General features: G+C 52.8%; 1 non-coding gene across 1 annotated transcript; it reads right to left on the minus strand.

Annotated features, from left to right (window-relative positions):
- Positions 1-4,864: 4,864 nt before the first annotated feature.
- On the minus strand, positions 4,865-4,983 carry LOC134617692 (5S ribosomal RNA). Its single transcript, XR_010091582.1, has one exon. It is a non-coding gene; the product is annotated as a 5S ribosomal RNA (ribosomal RNA).
- Positions 4,984-11,075: the final 6,092 nt, after the last annotated feature.

The raw sequence follows: 11,075 nt of genomic DNA on the forward strand, positions 1-11,075 counted from the left end.
TGCAAGCCGCAGCACAAAGTGTCAATTTATGGAATCAAGTGGTGAGGTGGGCAGTACTTGAAGTTACGAACACAACCCTCCAATTTAACTACAGTGTTAATGGTAACTGCATGCTTGCCTAATACCCTACACAAAGGATTCAATTTAGCATTTAAACAGCAGCACAGGCCCTGGTATTGGTGTAGATGGCTTCAGCTAGCAGCACAGGCCCTGGTGTGATTCACATGGCCTCAACCAGCAACACAGGCCCTGGTGTGGTGTAGATGGCCTCAGCCAGAGCCACAGGACCTGGTGGAGTGTAAATGGCCTCAGCCAGTGCCACAGACCCTGGTGGGGTGTAGATAGCCCTGGTGTGGTGTAGTTGGCCTCAGCCAGAGCCACAGGCCCTGGTGTGGTGTAGTTGGCCAAAGCCAGGAGCACAAGCCCTGGTGTGATGTAGCTGGTCTCAGCCAGAAGCACAAAACGTGGTGAGGTGTAGTTGGCCTCAGCCAGAGCCACAGGCCCTGGTGTGGTGTAGTTGGCCTCAGCCAGAGCCACAGCCCATGGTGTGATCAACATGGCCTCAACCAGCAATACAGGCCCTGGTGTGGTGTAGATGGCCTCAGCCAGCAGCACAGGCCCTGATGTGTTGTAGATGGTCTCAGCCAGCAGCACAGGCCCTGATGGGGTGTAGTTGGCCTCAGCCAGAGCCACAGGTCCTGGTGTGGTGTAGTTGGCCTCAGCTAGAAGCACAGGTCCTCATCCAGCAGCACAGGCCCAGGTGTGGTGTAGTTGGCCTCAGTCAGAAGCACATGCCCTGGTGTGTTGAAGGTGGCCTCAACCAGCAACACAGGCCCTGGTGGGTTGAATATAGCCTAAGCCAGAGCCACAGGCCCTGGTGTGGTGTAGTTTGCCAAAGCCAGGAGCACAGGCCCTGGTGGGGTGTAGATGGCCTGAGCCAGAGCCACAGACCCTGTTGTGGTGCAATTGGCGTCAGCCAGAGCCACAGGACCTGGTGTGATGTAACTGGCCTCAGCTTGAAGCACAGGTCCTCATCCAGCACAGGCCCAGGTGTGGTGTAGTTGGCCTCAGCCAGAAGCACATGCCCTGGTGTGTTGAAGGTGGCCTCAACCAGCAACAGAGGCCATGGTGTGGTGTATATGGCCCTGGTGTGGTGTAGATGGCCTCAGCCAGAGCCAAAGGCCCTGGTGTGGTGTAGTTGGCCTCAGCCAGCAGCACAGGCCCTGGTGTTATTAACATGGCCTCACCAAGCAACACAGGCCCTGGTGTGGTGTAGATGGCCCTGGTGTGGTGTAGATGGCCTCAGCCTGCAGCACAGGCCCTGATGCGTTGTAGGTGGTCTCAGCCAGCAGCACAGGCCCTGGTGGGGTGTAGTTTGCCTCAGCCAGAGCCAAAGGTCCTGGTGTGGTGTAGTTGGCCTCAGCCAGCAGCACAGGCCCTGGTGTGATTAACATGGCCTCAACCAGCAACACAGGCCCTGGTGGGTTGAATATAGCCTAAGCCAGAGCCACAGGCCCTGGTGTGGTGTAGTTTGCCAAAGCCAGGAGCACAGGCCCTGGTGGGGTGTAGATGGCCTCAGCCAGAGCCACAGACCCTGTTGTGGTGCAGTTGGCATCAGCCAGAGCCACAGGACCTGGTGTGGTGTAGCTGGCCTCAGCTAGAAGCACAGGTCCTCATCCAGCAGCACAGGCCCAGGTGTGGTGTAGGTGGCCTCATCCAGAAGCACATGCCCTGGTGTGTTGAAGGTTGCCTCAACCAGCAGCACAGGCCCTGGTGGGGTGTAGATGGCCCTGGTGTGGTGTAGTTGGCCTCAGCAAAAGCCACAGGCCCTGGTGTGGTGTAGTTGGCCTCAGCCAGCAGCACAGGCCCTGGTGTGATTCACATGGCCTCAACCAGCAGCACAGGCCCTGGTGTCGTGTAGATGGCCTCAGCCAGAGCCACAGGACCTGGTGGAGTGTAAATGGCCTCAACCAGAGCCACAGACCCTGGTGGGGTGTAGATAGCCTTGGTGTGGTGTAGTTGGCCTCAGCCAGAGCCACAGGCCCTGGTGTGGTGTAGTTGGCCAAAGCCAGGAGCACAAGCCCTGGTGTGGTGTAGCTGGTCTCAGCCAGAAGCACAAAACGTGGTGTGGTGTAGTTGGCCTCAGCCAGAGCCACAGGCCCTGGTGTGGTGTAGTTGGCCTCAGCCAGAGCCACAGCCCATGGTGTGATCAACATGGCCTCAACCAGCAATACAGGCCCTGGTGTGGTGTAGATGGCCTCAGCCAGCAGCACAGGCCCTGATGTGTTGTAGGTGGTCTCAGCCAGCAGCACAGGCCCTGGTGGGGTGTAGTGGGCCTCAGCCAGAGCCACAGGTCCTGGTGTGGTGTAGTTGGCCTCAGCCAGCAGCACAGGCCCTGGTGTGATTAACATGGCCTAAACCAGCAATACAGGCCCTGGTGGGTTGAACATAGCCTAAGCCAGAGCCACAGGCCCTGGTGTGGTGTAGTTTGCCAAAGCCAGGAGCACAGGCCCTGGTGGGGTATAGATGGCCTCAGCCAGAGCCACAGACCCCGTTGTGGTGCAGTTGGCGTCAGCCAGAGCCACAGGACCTGGTGTGGTGTAGCTTGCCTCAGCTAGAAGCACAGGTCCTCATCCAGCAGCACAGGCCCAGGTGTGGTGTTGTTGGCCTCAGCCAGAAGCACATGCCCTGGTGTGTTGAAGGTGGCCTCACCCAGCAGCACAGGCCCTGGTGGGGTGTAGATGGCCCTGGTGTGGTATAATTGGCCTCAGCAAAAGCCACAGGGCCTGGTGTGGTGTAGTTGGCCTCAGCCAGTAGCACAGGCCCTGGTGTGATCAACATGGCCTCAACCAGCAACACAGGCCGTGGTGTGGTGTATATGGCCCTGGTGTGGTGTAGATGGCCTCAGCCAGAGCCACAGGACCTGGTGGAGTGTAAATGGCCTCAGCCAGAGCCACAGACCCTGGTGTGGTGTAGATAGCCCTCGTGTGGTGTAGTTGGCCTCAGCCAGAGCCACAGGCCCTGGTGTGGTGTAGTTGGCCAAAGCCAGGAGTACAAGACCTGGTGTGGTGTAGTTGGTTTCATCCAGAAGCACAAAACGTGGTGAGGTGTAGTTGGCCTCAGCCAGAGCCACAGGCCCTGGTGTGGTGTAGTTGGCCTCAGCCAGTAGCACAGGCCCTGGTGTGATCAACATGGCCTCAACCAGCAACACAGGCCGTGGTGTGGTGTAGATGGCCCTGGTGTTGTGTAGGTGGTCTCAACCATATACACATGCCCTGGTGTGTTGTCGGTGACCAAAGCCAGGAGCACAGGCCCTGATGGGGTGTAGTTGGCCTCAGCCAGAGCCACAGGCCCTGGTGTGGTGTAGTTGGTGTCAGTCAGCAGCACAAGCCCTGGTGTGATTAACATGGCCTCAACCAGCAACACAGGCCCTGGTGTGGTGTAGATGGCCTCAGCCAGAGCCACAGGCCCTGGTGTGGTGTAGTTTGCCAAAGCCAGGAGCACAGGCCCTGGTGTGTTGCAGTCAGCCTCAGCCAGCAGCACAGGACCTGGTGGGGTGTAGATGGCCTAAGCCAGAGACAGAGGAGCTGGTGGGGTGGAGGTGGCCTCAGTCAGAAGCGCAAGCCCTGGTGTGTTGCAGTCAGCCTCAGCCAGCAGCACAGGACCTGGTGTGGTGTAGCTGGCCTCAGCCAGAAGCACAGGTCCTCAGCCAGGAGCACAGGCCCTGGTGTGATTAACATGGCCTCAACCAGCAACACAGGCCCTGGTGTGGTGTAGATGGCCTCAGGCAGAGTCACAGGACCTGGTGTAGTGTAGCTGGCCTCAGCCAGTAGCACAAAACGTGGTGAGGTGTAGTTGGCCTCAGCCAGAGCCACAGGCCCTGGTGTGGTGTAGTTGGCCACAGCCAGCAGCACAGGCCCTGGTGTGATTCACATGGCCTCAACCAGCAACACAGGCCCTGGTGTTGTGTAGATGGCCTCAGCCAGAGCCACAGGACCTGGTGGAGTGTAAATGGCCTCAGCCAGAGCCACAGACCCTGGTGGGGTGTAGATAGCCCTGGTGTGGTGTAGTTGGCCTCAGCCAGAGCCACAGGCCCTGGTGTGGTGTAGTTGGCCAAAGCCAGGAGCACAAGCCGTGGTGTGATGTAGCTGGTCTAAGCCAGAAGCACAAAACGTGGTGAGGTGTAGTTGGCCTCAGCCAGAGCCACAGGCCCTGGTGTGGTGTAGTTGGCCTCAGCCAGAGCCACAGCCCATGGTGTGATCAACATGGCCTCAACCAGCAATACAGGCCCTGGTGTGTTGTAGTTGGCCTCAGCCAGAGCCACAGGTCCTGGTGTGGTGTAGTTGGCCTCAGCCAGCAGCACAGGCCCTGGTGTGATTAACATGGCCTCAACCAGCAACACAGGCCCTGGTGGGTTGAATATAGCCTAAGCCAGAGCCACAGGCCCTGGTGTGGTGTAGTTTGCGAAAGACAGGAGCACAGGCCCTGGTGTGGTGTAGATGGCCTCAGCCAGAGCCACAGACCCTGTTGTGGTGCAGTTGGCGCCAGCCAGAGCCACAGGACCTGGTGTGGTGTAGCTGGCCTCAGCTAGAAGAACAGGTCCTCATCCAGCAGCATAGGCCCAGGTGTGGTGTAGTTGGCCTCAGCCAGAAGCACATGCCCTGGTGTGTTGAAGGTGGCCTCAACCAGCAATACAGGCCCTGGTGTGGTGTAGCTGGCCTTAGCCGGAAGCACAGGTCCTCAGCCAGAAGCACAGGTCCTCAGCCAGAAGCACAGGCCCTGGTGTAATTTAGATGACCTATGTTAGCAGCACAGGCACCCTCCATCTCTGGATCAAAAGCAATTCAATGACATGAAAAGGAAAAGCTTACAGCACCTGGTATTCCCAGGAAGTCTCCCATCCAAGTACTAACCAAGCCCAACCCTGCTTAGCTTCCGAGATCAGACGAGCTTGGGCGTGCTCAGGGTGGTATGGCCGTAAGCTGCAAGCCCCAGCACAAAGTGTCAATTTATGGAATCAAGTGGTGAGGTGGGCAGTACTTGAAGTTACGAACACAACCCTCCAATTTAACTACAGTGTTAATGGTAACTGCATGCTTGCCTAATACCCTACACCAAGGATTCAATTTAGCATTTAAACAGCAGCACAGACCCTGGTATTGGTGTAGATGGCCTCAGCTAGCAGCACAGGCCCTGGTGAGGTGGAGGTGGCCTCATCCTGCAACTCAGGCCCTGGTGTGTTGGAGATGGCCTCAGCCGGAAGCACAGGTCCTCAGCCAGAAGCACAGGCCCTGGTGTGATTAACATGGCCTCAACCAGCAACACAGGCCCTGTTGTGGTGTAGATGGCCTCAGGCAGAGTCACAGGACCTGGTGGGGTGGAGGTGGCCTCAGCCAGCAGCACAGGCCCTGGTGGGGTGTAGATGGCATCAGCCAGATCCACAGGCCGTGGTTAGGTGGAGGTGGCCTCAGACAGAAGCGCAAGCCCTGGTGTGTTGCAGTCAGCCTCATCCAGCAGCACAGGACCTGGTGTGGTGTGGCTGGCCTCAGCCAGAAGCATAGGTCCTCATCCAGCAGCACAGGCCCTGGTGTGACTAACATGGCCTCAACCAGAAACACAGGCCCTGGTGTGGTGTAGCTGGCCTCAGCCAGTAGCACAAAACGTGGTGAGGTGTAGTTGGCCTCAGCCAGCAGCACAGGCCCTGGTGTGATTCACATGGCCTCAACCAGCAACACAGGCCCTGGTGTGGTGTAGATGGCCTCAGCCAGAGCCACAGGACCTGGTGGAGTGTAAATGGCCTCAGCCAGAGCCACAGACCCTGGTGGGGTGTAGATAGCCCTGGTGTGGTGTAGTTGGCCTCAGCCAGAGCCACAGGCCCTGGTGTGGTGTAGTTGGCCAAAGCCAGGAGCACAAGCCCTGGTGTGGTGTAGCTGGTCTCAGCCAGAAGCACAAAACGTGGTGAGGTGTAGTTGGCCTCAGCCAGAGCCACAGGCCCTGGTGTGGTGTAGTTGGCCTCAGCCAGAGCCACAGCCCATGGTGTGATCAACATGGCCTCAACCAGCAATACAGGCCCTGGTGTGGTGTAGATTGCCTCAGCCAGCAGCACAGGCCCTGATGTGTTGTAGGTGGTCTCAGCCAGCAGCACAGGCCCTGATGGGGTGTAGTTGGCCTCAGCCAGAGCCACAGGTCCTGGTGTGGTGTAGTTGGCCTCAGCTAGAAGCACAGGTCCTCATCCAGCAGCACAGGCCCAGGTGTGGTGTAGTTGGCCTCAGTCAGAAGCACAGGCCCTGGTGTGTTGAAGGTGGCCTCAACCAGCAACACAGGCCCTGGTGGGTTGAATATAGCCTAAGCCAGAGCCACAGGCCCTGGTGTGGTGTAGTTTGCCAAAGCCAGGAGCACAGGCCCTGGTGGGGTGTAGATGGCCTCAGCTAGAGCCACAGACCCTGTTGTGGTGCAATTGGCGTCAGCCAGAGCCACAGGACCTGGTGTGGTGTAACTGGCCTCAGCATGAAGCACAGGTCCTCATCCAGCAGCACAGGCCCAGGTGTGGTGTAGTTGGCCTCATCCAGAAGCACATGCCCTGGTGTGTTGAAGGTGGCCTCAACCAGCAACAGAGGCCATGGTGTGGTGTATATGGCCCTGGTGTGGTGTAGATGGCCTCAGCCAGAGCCAAAGGCCCTGGTGTGGTGTAGTTGGCCTCAGCCAGCAGCACATGCCCTGGTGTTATTAACATGGCCTCAACAAGCAACACAGGCCCTCGTGTGGTGTAGATGGCCCTGGTGTGGTGTAGATGGCCTCAGCCTGCAGCACAGGCCCTGATGCGTTGTAGGTGGTCTCAGCCAGCAGCACAGGCCCTGGTGGGGTGTAGTTTGCCTCAGCCAGAGCCACAGGTCCTGGTGTGGTGTAGTTGGCCTCAGCCAGCAGCACAGGCCCTGGTGTGATTAACATGGCCTCAACCAGCAACACAGGCCCTGGTGGGTTGAATATAGCCTAAGCCAGAGCCACAGGCCCTGGTGTGGTATAGTTTGCCAAAGCCAGGAGCACAGGCCCTGGTGGGGTGTAGATGGCCTCAGCCAGAGCCACAGAGCCTGTTGTGGTGCAGTTGGCGTCAGCCAGAGCCACAGGACCTGGTGTGGTGTAGCTGGCCTCAGCTAGAAGCACAGGTCCTCATCCAGCAGCACAGGCCCAGGTGTGGTGTAGGTGGCCTCATCCAGAAGCACATGCCCTGGTGTGTTGAAGGTTGCCTCAACCAGCAGCACAGGCCCTGGTGGGGTGTACATGGCCCTGGTGTGGTGTAGTTGGCCTCAGCCAGCAGCACAGGCACTGGTGTGATTCACATGGCCTCAACCAGCAACACAGGCCCTGGTGTGGTGTAGATGGTCTCAGCCAGAAGCACAAAACGTGGTGAGGTGTAGTTGGCCTCAGCCAGAGCCACAGGCCCTGGTGTGGTGTAGTTGGCCTCAGCCAGAGCCACAGCCCATGGTGAGATCAACATGGCCTCAACCAGCAATACAGGCCCTGGTGTGGTGTAGATGGCCTCAGCCAGCAGCACAGGCCCTGATGTGTTGTAGGTGGTCTCAGCCAGCAGCACAGGCCCTGGTGGGGTGTAGTGGGCCTCAGCCAGAGCCACAGGTCCCGGTGTGGTGTAGTTGGCCTCAGCCAGCAGCACAGGCCCTGGTGTGATTAACATGGCCTAAAGTTTTCTCTGGTCCCCTCCCCAATCAGACCAGGAGTGACATGTTTAGCCGCATGTTCTCCTTAAATTGCTGGCTGTCTGAGTGGTGTCCCAGAAACGATGTGGGCTTCATAGATAATTGGCAAACCTTCTGGAGGAAACCTGGTCTTGTTAGGAGAGACGGCATCCATCCCACTTTGGATGGAGCAGCTCTCATTTCTAGAAATATGGACAAATTTATTAAACCCCCCAAAATCTGACTATCCAGAGTTGGGACCAGGAAGCAGAGTTGCAGTCTTACACGCCTCTCTGCAGCTTCTCTCCTCCCGCTACCCCCCCAAAAACCCATCTCCATTGAGACTGTGTCAGCTCCCAAACAGACAAAAAACAAACCAAAAACCAGCAATAAAAAACTTAAACATAAAAAATCAAAAAGAAAGAACAATACAGAATCCACATCTGAACCAAAGAGTAAAACAGTGAAATGTGGATTATTAAATATTAGGTCTCTCTCCTCCAAGTCTCTGTTAGTACATGACTTAATAATTGACCAACAAATCGATTTACTCTGCCTTACAGAAACCTGGTTGCAGCAGGATGATTATGTTAGTTTAAATGAATCAACACCCCCGAGTCATTCTAACTACCAGAAACCTCGAAGCACAGGCCGAGGGGGCGGTGTGGCAGCAATTTTTCACACCAGCCTATTAATTAATGAAAGACCAAGACAGACTTTTAATTCATTTGAAAGCCTGATGCTTAGCCTTGTCCACCCCAGCTGTAAAACTCAGAAACCAGTCTTACTTGTTATCATCTATCGTCCACCTGGGCCTTACACAGAGTTTCTCTCTGATTTCTCAGACTTTTTATCTGATTTAGTGCTCAACTCAGATAAAATAATTATTGTGGGTGATTTTAACATCCATGTAGATGCTAAAAATGACAGCCTCAAAATTGCATTTAATCTGTTATTAGACTCAATTGGCTTCTCTCAAAATGTAAAAGAACCCACCCACCACTTTAATCACACTCTAGATCTTGTTTTAACATATGGCATAGAAACTGAACATTTAACAGTGTTTCCTGAAAACCCTCTGCTGTCTGATCATTTCCTGATAACATTTACATTTACAATAATTGATTACACAGCAGTGGAGAGTAGACTTTATCAAACTAGATGTCTTTCTGATAGTGCTGTAACTAAGTTTAAGAATATAATCCACCCACTGTTATTATCTTCAATGCCCTGTACCAACATAGAGCAGGGCAGCTATCTGAACGCTACTCCAACAGAGGTCGATTATCTTGTTAATAATTTTACCTCCTCACTACGTACGACTCTGGATACTGTAGCTCCAGTGAAAACTAAGGTCTCAAATCAGAAGTACCTGACTCCGTGGTATAATTCTCAAACACGTAGCCTAAAGCAGATAACTCGTAAACTGGAGAGGAAATGGCGTGTCACAAATTTAGAGGATCATCATTTAGCCTGGAGAAATAGTTTGCTGCTTTATAAGAAAGCCCTCCGCAAAGCCAGAACATCTTACTATTCGTCACTGATTGAAGAAAATAAGAACAACCCCAGGTTTCTCTTCAGCACTGTAGCCAGGCTGACAAAAAGTCAGAGCTCTACTGAGCCAACAATCCCTTTAACGTTAACTAGTAATGACTTCATGAACTTCTTCAGAAATAAAATTTTTATCATTAGAGAAAAAATTACCAATAATCATCCCACAGATGTAATATCGTCTACAGCTACTTTTAGTACCATTGATGTTAAGTTAGACTCTTTTTCTCCAATTGATCTTTCTGAGTTAACTTCAATAATTACTTCCTCCAAACCATCAACGTGTCTTTTAGACCCCATTCCTACAAAACTGCTCAAAGAAGTCCTGCCATTAATTAATTCTTCAATCTTAAATATGATCAATCTATCTCTAATAATTGGCTATGTACCACAGGCCTTCAAGGTGGCTGTAGTTAAACCCTTACTTAAAAAGCAATCTCTAGACCCAGCTGTCTTAGCTAATTACAGGCCAATCTCCAACCTTCCTTTCATATCAAAAATCCTTGAAAGAGTAGTTGTCAAACAGCTAACAGATCATCTGCAGAGGAATGGCTTATTTGAAGAGTTTCAGTCAGGTTTCAGAGCTCATCACAGCACAGAAACAGCTTTAGTGAAGGTTACAAATGATCTTCTTATGGCCTCTGACAGTGGACTCATCTCTGTGCTTGTCCTGCTAGACCTCAGTGCAGCGTTTGATACTGTCGACCATAATATCCTATTAGAGCGATTAGAACATGCTGTAGGTATTACAGGTACTGCACTGCAGTGGTTTGTATCATATCTATCTAATAGACTCCAATTTGTTCAAGTAAATGGAGAGTCTTCTTCACATGCTGAGGTTAATTATGGAGTTCCACAGGGTTCAGTGCTAGGACCAATTCTATTTACATTATACATGCTTCCCCTAGGTAGCATCATTAGAAGACATAGCATAAATTTTCACTGCTATGCAGATGATACGCAGCTCTATCTATCCATGAAGCCAGGTAACACACACCAATTAGTTAAACTGCAGGAATGTCTTAAAGACATAAAGACCTGGATGGCCGCTAACTTCCTGCTTCTTAATTCAGATAAAACTGAGGTTATTGTACTCGGCCCTGAAAATCTTAGAAATATGGTATCTAAGCAGATCCTTACTCTGGATGGCATTACCTTGGCCTCCAGTAATGCTGTGAGGAACCTTGGAGTCATTTTTGACCAGGACATGTCCTTCAAGGCACATATTAAACAAATATGTAAGACTGCTTTCTTCCATTTGCGCAACATCTCTAAAATTAGAAATATCCTGTCTCAGAGTGATGCTGAAAAACTAGTTCATGCCTTCATTACTTCCAGGCTGGACTACTGTAACTCATTATTATCAGGATGTCCTAAAAACTCCCTGAAAAGTCTTCAGTTAATCCAAAATGCTGCAGCAAGAGTACTGACAGGGACTAGAAAGAGAGAGCATATTTCTCCTGTTTTGGCTTCCCTTCATTGGCTTCCTGTTAAATCCAGAATTGAATTCAAAATCCTGCTCCTCACATACAAGGTCTTAAATAATCAGGCCCCATCTTATCTTAATGACCTTGTAGTACCATATCACCCTATTAGAGCACTTCGCTCTCGCTCTGCAGGCTTACTTGTTGTTCCTAGAGTATTTAAAAGTAGAATGGGAGGGAGAGCCTTCAGTTTTCAGGCCCCTCTTCTGTGGAACCAGCTTCCAGTTTGGATTCAGGAGACAGACACTATCTCTACTTTCAAGGTTAGGCTTAAAACTTTCCTTTTTGCTAAAGCATATAGTTAGGGCTGGACCAGGTGACCCTGAATCCTCCCTTAGTTATGCTGCAA

Source organism: Pelmatolapia mariae, linkage group LG18 (assembly GCF_036321145.2).
Source record: "Pelmatolapia mariae isolate MD_Pm_ZW linkage group LG18, Pm_UMD_F_2, whole genome shotgun sequence".
Lineage (NCBI taxonomy): Eukaryota > Metazoa > Chordata > Actinopteri > Cichliformes > Cichlidae > Pelmatolapia > Pelmatolapia mariae.